The 11,057-nt window shown below is 40.1% G+C and overlaps 1 pseudogene; it reads left to right on the top strand.

Moving 5' to 3' along the window:
• The first annotated feature begins 1,777 nt into the window (after window positions 1-1,777).
• Window positions 1,778-2,064, top strand: LOC116640091 (annotated as a pseudogene).
• Window positions 2,065-11,057: the final 8,993 nt, after the last annotated feature.

Below are 11,057 nucleotides of genomic sequence, written 5' to 3'. Positions count from 1 at the left end.
GGGATAAAAACACTGATGCTACCCCTCAGTTCTTTCAGTTTTTTGCCAAGTCCTTGAGAAGTATCCCAAAATTCAAGGCTTTTTCTGATGGTGCAGTTGTTTTCCAAATTATTCAGCAGAAATTGGGAGTGGTTGGTGCATGGGGTAACTGTTAATGGGATCTTCATACATAATAGTCAGTCATGGGGCACCTCGGTGGCCCAGTCGGTTTGAAGAAGAAAAATCTGTGTGCTAAGATGGCCGACTGAGCCAGCAAGGGAGTCCTAGTCCTTGCCCCGGGGCTCTTCTGGGTTCTTCTCCCTGCCTCGCTTCCCACGTGCACCAATAAGTATGCGGAAGTAGAAGTGTATAAATTATCCCCTTTGTTTGTGCTCGGGGCTCAGACCTTTGGAGATCATTCTCCTCTGAGCCCACCGGTGTTAAATAAACCTCCCATCCTCCAAGATCTCCGAGTGCCGCTTGGTTCTTCCGTCAGGCGATGCGGTCCAGGTTCCGTAACAGGTTAAGTGTCCAACTCTCGATCTTGGCTTAGGTCTTGATCTCAGGGTTGCGAGTTCAAGCCCTGCGTTGGGCTCCATGGGCTTTACTTAAAAAAAAAAAAAATCAGTCATAACATTTTAAGAGCCTTTACCATGTGCAACTTTTTAGTCAAGTACTTAATTTTGACGATTTTATTTAATCCTTACTACAAGCCTATGATTACTCCCACCCTACAGATAAGGACACTGTGTTTAGATAAGCACAGCAAGACGACACCTCTAGTAAGTGGCAAATCAGAATTTGAACTCAGACCATCTCTATATTTTGCATTTTTAAGAATTGTTTGGCTTTGCTGGACAGTTAACTCCACTTTTAACCTTGCCAGGAAACCTCTGTACATTTTGCCAGGGTCATTACCTCGAATATCTTTTCCTTCTGGGGCCAAGGCACCAGTTACCTGCAGATTTTTCTTTCTGTTTCATGATTCATGGGTTGCTGTGTTTTCTCTAGGAAGTGTGGCTCCCTCTCTAAGGAGAGCCTCATTTTTGGGTGATGCTTCTGTGTCCGCAGATCCATTTCCTTCCATTTCTCCTTAGGGATAACCAGGTTTCCTGCCAGCCAGAAGGAAACCAGAAGGGAGGAATTCAATCTCTGCTTTTCCAGGCAGGCCCAAGTGCTATTCTCTTGGCTTCTGGAACACCTTTTGGTCACTTAGTGATTATTTTCACAACTCAGTTGGGCATTCAGTTAGAGTCTCTTGGATTAATTAAGCAGTGGTAACAAACAGAGTCTTGGGCCTCCATGGAGCAGTTGCAGTTGGTTATTTCTAAGTTACCATGATGATAGTTTTAAATCTCTCAGGGTATCTTACACAATTTCTTTCTTGTACCTTGAGAGTAGCAGAGCTGATTTCCCAGAGAATTTTGGTGCCATATTTATGTAAATAGAGATAAAAAGTATAGATGAGGTAGATAAGCCAATTGGCTACTTGTAATTCAGGCTTTCCCAGATTGTCCATGAACTTATGGCATAAGAGAAAAAAATCCAGAATATAGTGAATGGAGAAGAAATATGTTGAAGTTTGGTCTCTAGAGCAAATGTGAAATAGAAGGAACATGTAGTTATTGGAATAATTCAGGTCAAATCCATATTGGAGGGAGACTAAACAAAGAGAAAATGGCAAAGAGGGACAAGGGAAACAAAGCATATGAAAAACCGGAGCCATCTGGGAAGAGATGAATCTTTCCTTCTGTAGGCTTGAGTCAAGAACTCAGTCATCTTGGTAATACTGGGTTGGATGCCTAAAGTTGCCAAGAAAAAGACCAGGAGAACTTTCAGGAAAAAACTTAGCTATACCCAACAATTCAGATATGGTGAAGTGAAGTCAATGTTCCCAGAAGTTCTTCCAAAACAAGTTGTCTGTGGAAGATATAACCACAGTGGTGCTGTGTAAACCCAAATTTTTACTCTTAAAATCTCTGACTCTGGAAAAACTGGAGAAAAATGCAGCAAGCAACCCAGGATACAGTTCACCAACAAGAAATGGCAGAAAAGGAACAACAGCAAATAACTCAAACCTTCTAGAGGATACCCTACCTTACTTACTATTAACAATAGCTAGAAAATAATTTGCATCTGTATGCTGAAGATAGTATGTGTTATAAAACTGATAGTACTCATATAAATAATATGAAAATATCCAACACTAATGAAACTTGTATTGTGAATTACACTCTGGTTTGTATTGAAAGTAAGCAATTAAGAAACTCTGAACCACCCCCCCCACCACCACCACCCAAAGAAAACCATGTAAAAAGCTAGTTTTTACTTTTAAAAGATGAAGAGTAATAAAACACATTAAGGCCCCCGTGGAAAGGGTATGGATCAGGAAGATTTATCCTGGTTTGGAGAGTCATGACTCTGAATTACTAATGAATTTAAAAGATGATTCCAGAGTTTGATTTATGCCTGCAGAGAACAATCCAGGGTTCAGATTAAAAAGCCAGAAAGAATGAAAAGCCTCAAGGTAGAAGATGGGTGTGTTTTCCTGTCCAAACTCCTGTTCCAAGGCAAGCAGGGAAATGGAATCATGTAGTTTGGTCTTACTGTCTTACCGTGGCTCAAACATTATGAAGTGTATGGTGGATACAGACACATGTCCAAAAGTGGCCGACCAGCCAGTTCCATAGTCTGTCAGATGATAAGTTCTCACTAAATGGAGGAGCTATTTGTCCTCAGGAGCAGTGGCCAAGGGGAGAGAGAGAAGGAAAGTGTCCCCTTGGGTTTGGAGAAGAGCCAAAGTCCCCAGGTCACTGGGTGTGAAGCAGCAACATTATTTCCTTTTAAGCCTAGGGGTCAGTGTAAAAGGCCCCGGAGGCTTGTCAGAATGGAGTCACATGACTGGGCTTCACAACCTATACCCTGCAGGTTTGGATGATCGTTTTGTTGAGGGGATTGGGATCCTGAGAGAACAGGTTCCCCTTTTAGGCCCTATATGTTGTCCCAGAAGAGGGAAAAGCTGCTGGGGAAGTCTATCAGTCAGAAGTTTTCAGAGAAGCAGAACCAACAGGGGAAGCAGAACAAACAGGAACCATCGTAGATACGTGTTAAGGAATTGGCTCATGCAGGTGTAGAAGCTGGCAAGTCTAAAATCTGTAGGGCAGCCCAACAGGCTGGGAATTCTGGCAGCAGTGGATGAGGCAGTTTGAGCCTGAAGGCAGTGTGGAGGCAGAACTCCTTCCTCCTTGGGGGATTTCAGTCTTTCCTCTGAAGGCCTTTTGCTGATTGGACAAGGACCACCGACACGGAGGGCAATCTGCTTTACTCAGGGTCTACTGACGTAAATGTGAATCTAACTAATACCTTCACATCAACATCTAGATGGATGTTTGAGCAAAAAACTGGGCACAACAACCCAATCAGTTTGGCACATAAAATTAACCATCACAGAAAGAGAGGAAGGATGCTCTCTGTCACATTCCTCCTCTTCTTTCTCTCCTCAACCAGCAACCAAGCAGGATCTGAAGCCTCAGAAGTGGTGGAGGTGGGTCCGGGCTGCCCTGGTGGGTGTTAGTGTTCGGGGCTGGACACCAGTGGCTGCCGCAAAGGAGTAAGACCGGAAACTGTTAACAGCACCGTGCGGAGCCCCATTCCCTATGGGACGGAACCCACGATGAAAGGGAGAGGGTCTCCTATCCATACTCCCACCGTACTGAGAAGTTGAAACCAGAGCTGAGCAGAGTTAGTTTCAGAAATAAACTTGGCGGGATCCTCTGACCTTGAGATCTGGGCTTTGCTTTTCACTGTGGTGGGCCTGGCCCTGGAGACACGGGTCTTGTGGCAGGTTGGAAGATTTTCGTAAGACTTCTTTAAAGTGCTGTAATTAAAAGTTTTGGAAATATCCATGGGCAGTGCATTAATGCCACTCCGGCACCTTAGTCTCCTCACTCAGCTGATATACAGAAACAGGATTCTGAGCCACAACAATGGGATCAACTGATTTTGTTGTTAAGTAGCTTCTAGGAGCATTTTGAAGTCTCAGAAAAGCCACAGAGGAAAAGCTCTTCAAATCCCTGTCTCTTCTTTCCAGTTCCCCCTCTCTGTAGGCCGCAGAAACAGATTAACATTTGTTACACCTCCATTGTAAGCAGTCAAGCAAGCAATCAGCATTTTATCTTTGGTGTTTGATTGAAGGTAGTAGGCATTTTTCATTTATATTTTTTGCCTGAAGGGAAAGGGGAAGCAGATAAAAGGAAGAGACGGCAATGCTATGAGGTACTTCTCCTGTATATGAAAGTTGTAATCTAATGTCATACTCTAGCTCTTTTCAATTCCGTGAGTATTCCCTCATTATCTGACAAAACAGGGCTGGGATGCGGTTACCTGATATGTAGGGGAATATCACAGTGTTAATAAAGTTGTGTCGAACAGCCTCTAAAATAAATTTATAATTTTGTTCTCATGCTTTACTTTTACCTTCAATAGAATAATTTGGATTTATGTGTTTGCTATTTTAGAATTTACTTTGAAAAATAACTTGGGTTGCAAACGGACAATTAGGAAAAATTGCAATTAATTTATTCCAGGTTAAAAATGTACATGAAAATCTTTATTATTCCAAGGATTATTGAAGGATGATATTAAAATAAATAGAAGTTTATACACAAGTAACAACCTGTCCTAGAAAACTCATGTATACTAAGTACAAATGAATATTAGCTATACTGCAATGTTGTAATAATACCTTATATTTACTTAGCTTTAGATTTTAGAAGTACACTCATGCACATTGCTCATTTAGGGTATTTTTTTCCTGTTGATTGATCCTCTCAACCTCTGCATTTTCATAGATGGAGAAAACCTTCTTATGTACCCTGACGATTAAATTTCAGATCGTGGAAATGAGATGGAAGATGAAAATCAAAGGACTGACTACCAATTTTTATTATTAAAGTATTTTTCTTCTTCAGACAATTTAATGGAGGAAATCAGGAAAAAATATTTTCCTTGAATAATTACTGTATTTCCATTTTTTGACATTAACCAGTGGCCCTGGGAGGAGTTGAGAAGACATTAATCAGATTTGCCTGAGGCACAGTGATTTGGAGGAGGCGGTGGTATAAAGGAAAACCTATAAGAACATCTAGATTTCTAAGGAACTTTGCCAGTCAATGCCAAGTAAGGTTTCTAAGATGAACTGGAAGAGAAACTTCTAAAGATAAAGAATGACTGGGTCAAATGGGTGGCTCAGTTGGTTAAGTGTCTGCCTTTGGCTCAGGTCATGAACCCAGGGTCCTGGGATTGAGCCCTGCATGGAGCCTACTTCTCCCTCTCCCTCTCCCCCTCCCTCCACTCGTGCTCTCTCTCTCTCTCTCTCTGGTCTCAAATAAGTAAATAAAATCTTAAAAAAAACCCCAAAAAACAAAAAAAAACCGATTGCCACAGGTGCTGAGAATGACCAGAAAATTGGTAACCAAATGACTGTGTATTCTGCCTCTCTTATTCATCTTAGAGTTAAGATAAGAAGAATTTGTAGGAATTATTCAAGGAAGACACACACACACACACATAAAAATAATTTTTACTATTATAAAAGCAATCAATGTCTGTTATGGACAAATTAGAAAATACAAATTAACCAAAAGGAAGTAAAAAAGTTCCTAAACCCATGACTCAGCAGTAATTTTATTTTTTCTTAATATCTGTGTATCATACATGGAATAAGTGTGAACAAATAATTTTTTCAAAGCTAATGGTAGAATTTCTTTTAGGGAGATACTTACCTTTGTTTAAAAGAATTCTATGTTGGATTTGCCAGGTATGAAAGAGAGCACCCAAGGATTGAGCTTAGTGGAGAACGTTAATGTGTTCACTAATACCCAGTTTCCTTCTTCTGGATCCCTTGGAAGCTGGAAGGTCACATGGCTAGTTCTGGCCAACAGGTTGTGAGTGAAGTGTGTGTGTGTGTGTGTGTGTGTGTGGTTTATACAGAAAATAGGGAGTGATATCTCCATATGTTTTCTTTTCAGTGATGTGTTGGAGCTGATATGTGCATCTCTTCCTAATTCTGTGTTCAGTGACTTCATATTGGTAGCTAGAAATTGGCCATGATGGGAATATTTTTTGATGATGTTTAGCTACTATAATGTTCATCATGATGGTCATCAAAACATGATGATGTTTGGCCATATCTTGTGCATATCCTTATTTAGTTCTTAAGGTCAACTTCCTGCAAATAAAAATTAGGATAAAAAAGTCTGAAAAATTTTAAAGTTTTGCATATGTCTTATTAAAGGAAAGGTTAGGTCATTTTATTTGCTTAACAACAAAGACCTATTGTGAATATATCCAGTTTGATGAAAAAGCAATATTGTTATTGTTCATATTCTATGATTTGGCAAAAGCTTATTGAAAGTTAGTTCTATGTGTATTCAGCATATAGAACAGGTAGATTTAATTATTTAAAAAACAGTTTGGAGGTGTATGGGGGTAGACTCCTATGTATAGTGTATCCACAATTACCTTTCCAAAATTAATATCCTCTTATACCTATCTTGCCTTACACAGTTTTCCCCTTTCCTACAGTGACTACATGTTTAGGATCAGAATGTAGTGAGGATTAAGAAAAGGGAAGGAAGAGAGAGTGGAAGTAAGAAAAGAAGTATGTAATGTGTTCATGTCCATATGCTAAAACCATTTGGACCCAAAGAATAGTTTCTGAATTATATTACTTGGTTTTAAAGCATATTCTTTTTAGTTTCTCTTGGCCCTAGTCATGGCTCCATATTGGGGGCTAGGGTAAGTCCAAACTCATTGCAACAGAAAAGAACACAGAAGCATCCAACATTTCTATTCTGAGCTTGTATGTAAAGAATGAGTTAGCCTGGTGCCCAAGGCTCTCCAAAATGTCCTTCCTTGCTTTCCCCCCAGTTCCAGTCTCGTGTTGCCCCTCCTCATGCACCCTTTCTACCCCAGGCATGCGGAGCTGATGCTGTTCCCCAATCCATGTTTTTTTTCTGTTAAGTCTTGATCTTTGTAGTGTGCTTTTCCCTCTGCCCAGACTCTCTTTCCCCTCTCTTTCCACTATGCATACAGTTTCAGCTTTGACATCACTTCTACCAAACCTCCAGGTCCCCCTCTGAATGGAGTTTGGTGCTTCTCATATGTTTCCATCATGGTTGGTGTTTACCACACAATATTTTAATTTCTGATTTCCTTATTTGTTTCCCTCGCATGAGACTGGGAGCTGCTGCAGCATGAAGACGATACTTGGTTTACTCTCATCACTTAGCGGGTTGACATTTAGTGGGCTATCAGCAAGTCTAAATGAAGACGATTTAAAAATAGCGAACAATTCTTGTGAATCTTTAGGTTTACCATATGACTTCAAATAAATCAGGAAACATTTATAAAGGCCTGCTTTGTGGCTGGAGCTTTGTTGAGTGCCCAGGAAGGTACAGAGATGAATACGTCTGAGGAATTTACAATCAGTGATTCTGATGATAATCCAGGCTCCTGAACAATCGAGCAATTGAAGGAGAGGAAGTGGCAAATATTGGGAGGGTTGTTATTTTTTGTAGATTGAGAAACTAAATAAAAGACCCAGAAGCATCAAACGTTTTAACCTTAAAGTTGTACATAAAGAAAGATTTGACTACTTAAAAATATAATTACACACTTCCACAATTGCTAACATATCGATAATTGTGGGGTTTGTCCTTGTGAAGCTATCTCCTAGCTTCTATGATCTAGATGATCATAAAATTACAATTTAACTTTCCCCACAAAATCTGTTAGCAGTTCCTGTTTCATGTTAGTTTCCTGGGCATGCAGAACTCAATATAAGCTGTCTTAAATGTTTTCCTCATTATTGAACAGTTTTCTAAAATCCATAATTCAGTGAGACAGTAAGTAGTTGCATTTATTTCTCTACAATTCAGCTCTGCAAAGCCCGACTGTGAATTCAGCGGGGCATTCTTGCGCTAGCCAGTTTTTGTTATCAGCTACACAACATGAAAGAAGATTGTATTTCCCAGCTAATGGAAGAAAACTGAATGAGAATAAAGACCCTAAGTATTTTAAAACACTGGCTTGAATTGCAGCCTTGAGATCTAAAGGTAAAGAACAGTGCAAGTCCCGAAATAGATACATGAGTTACCTGTTTGGGACAAAAGGATCTTATTTTCCTTTTACGTTAAATGAAAATACCCATTCTATTTGTTCTGAATCTAAACATTCCAGTCTTAAAGAAAGTTCCTTTCCTCCTCAAACTCCATTCTTCCATTTCCTCATCTCTGAAATTTTAAGGACAATAGGGAAATAAGCCTGAACTTTAGTTTCAACATTTTCAAAATATATCATTAGGAAGCTCTTTTTGTTTCAAGAGGCGTGTTAGGATAAAAAGAGACTTTCTATGTCAGAAGGGTCTTCTGACTGCCGTATCTTCAGTGCAGCTAAAGACATTTAGTTCAAAATGTACAATTGTGATCTGAAGCTGAGATGAAACGAATCACAGGTGCAATTTCATTTTCTATGCTGTTTTTATGTTTTTTGACATTCTTTTAATGTAAGTCTGTAAATGGTTTTTGCGAGCACAGGGCAGTGAAAAACATCTTACAGGTGATTTTATTTCAAGAATCTTTCCCCCCACTCCCACCATGACTTTTTGATTCAGAGTGCCTTTCATTTGGCAGTATGTATGCACTGTACCAACTGGCAAAGCCCAAACAAACAGCAAAACCCTCCTAGCAAAACCTACCTTTTTTCACTTTCATGCTTTGGAACACGTTGATATAGGTCAAATCCCATTAAAGTGAACAGAAATTTGAGTGTGATGTTATTTGTCAAAACAGAATTTGACATATCTCTCTAATTAACCAATCTGGGATCAATGGAATTATTCTCTTTTGACTCAATGGATAGGAAATTAGTTCCAAATGCTTTTCAACATGTTGGGTGTTTTTTCCTGGGCTAACCCCACTCTTCAGAAGTTTTCCTTTAATTTCCTTCCAAAATTTCATTTTCAAATTACATGGCAAATTCAGATACCACCTACATGAGGACCATGAGAAATGCTCCAAGAAACAGCACCCAGTTAAGCTCATTTTCTACATTTCTGCTTGATATAAGCTGAGAAACTGATGATATGGAAGAAATGACCACTAAAACTTGACTTTTTATGACAACCTCATCACTATTCACATTTACTTTAGGAGAGACTAGGGGTTATAATGTTTCTGTACTTGAAGTTCTCAAATTTAATTTTGAGAGGTGGCTGGAGGTAGTGGAGTTGGCTGGGTTCACATTTTAGTCCAACACTAGATGGATTAGCTTGGGCCAAGTAACTGAACTCTCTGAGCCTTTGTTTCTTCATCAGCAAAATGGGTGTAATAATACCCATGTCACGGAGTTGGCATGAGATGAACTTTGATTGCATATAGAAAGTATCCAACCCTGTAGCTGGCATCTGGTAAGTGATCAATCAGCACTAGCTCTTCATCCCCCCCACCCCTTTCCTTGCCCTTCTTGGATGAGCTGGGACCCTGGGTGTTTTCCAAAGTGAAGGATGAGGATGCTGAGATGTGGACAGTTAAAAATCTTCCCTGTCCCCAGGTACCTGCCTGCCATATTCTCTACATTTCTTGATTTTAGGAATTAATTTTTGAGGAGAGAGTCAGGCCTTATAAATGGTAGTCCTCCACTCAAATACACAGGAATGTTAAAATGTTAGCTGGCATACATAAGTAGAAACAGTTACCATATGTCCTGGTTTACTCAGCATGGCCTCACTTTTGTTCTGGTCTGATTATTAATAGCACCCCCTTTTCACTCTCAAGTGTCCAAATTTGCTGATAAATTATGTGATCATCCATGTTTCGTGACAAAAGGTCCTTTTTTTCCCGTTCGCTGCTATATTTCTAGTGTTTAGCATAGAGCCTGATATGTGGTTGGTGCTCAATATATACTTTGTTGTATGAATGATGCTACATTTGTTTTCCTTTTTTAAAAAAGATTTATTTACTTATTAGAGAGAGAGAGAGAGAGAGGGAACGTGCGCATGCTCAAGTGTGGGGAGGGGCAGAGGGAGAGAATCTCCAGCAGACTCCCGGCTGAGCATAAAGCCTGATGAGGGACTTGATCCCATTACCCAGGAGGTCATGGCCTGAGCCAAAACCAAGAGTCCAATGCTTAACTGACTGAGCCACCCGGGTACCCCTACATTTATTTTCTTAATACATAATGCGATATTCCTGATTATAAAAGTAGGACAAATTACTTGGAAAATTTGGAAATTTCTGAAAAGTAGAAGAAAAAATAAAAAAACTACAACATGATTATTAATTGTTAATATCACAAGCTAGATTGCTTTATCACATAATTAACTGTTTCTTGGAAAACAGTGGGCTGTATCTCAAGAATATTTGCGATAAGGAGGGGTTGGCATATTAAACATGTCTGTCGCAATGTCTGCTTGCTCTGAGCCCCTTCTAAATGGGCAGGTCTAGATTGCTGTGTTTTATACTGTGGGACTCTGCCCTACTGGCTGGAGCTGGTTGTATAAGGGGTGGGCTTTGATCCAGGAATAGTCAAACCCGAGGCTGGCCAACCCATGACCTGGTGCAAAAGGATGAGCAGGGCTAATCGTATTCCCTCTTTTGAAGCTGAACTAGAAAATACTGCTAGCAGTGGAATCTGAAATAGAAGGAATCTATAAAGAGAAGCTGTGAGGTAAGGTAGGGTCATGAAGGGTCCTGGCCAGCTGAAGTTATGAAGAAACAAAAGCTATGAGGATGCAGAATCTTTGAAGTAGAGGAAAGTTTTGCAGAGTGGAGGGAGAGAGTAAACCAGCTGGTATAGACAGGAGAATGGAGCAAGACCCAGAGAGGGACAGAGGCACCATCAGAGACAGACTGCGGAGGCTCTGACAGAAGCAGAGAGACAGAGACAAGATGGTCCCTAACCTGTCATGGTTCTCCGAAGTTTCTCTGGGTATTTTTATGATAATTCACTCTCTCTTAGGGATGCCTGAGTGAGTCTCTGTTCTTTGTAATCCAAAGAATCTATTTGGAACAACTGGC

The sequence above is a fragment of the Phoca vitulina genome, unplaced genomic scaffold (assembly GCF_004348235.1).
Source record: "Phoca vitulina isolate PV1807 unplaced genomic scaffold, GSC_HSeal_1.0 scaffold19, whole genome shotgun sequence".
NCBI lineage: Eukaryota > Metazoa > Chordata > Mammalia > Carnivora > Phocidae > Phoca > Phoca vitulina.
Note: the sequence above shows the minus strand (reverse complement) of the source record. Positions and strands in the feature narration are given on the sequence as shown.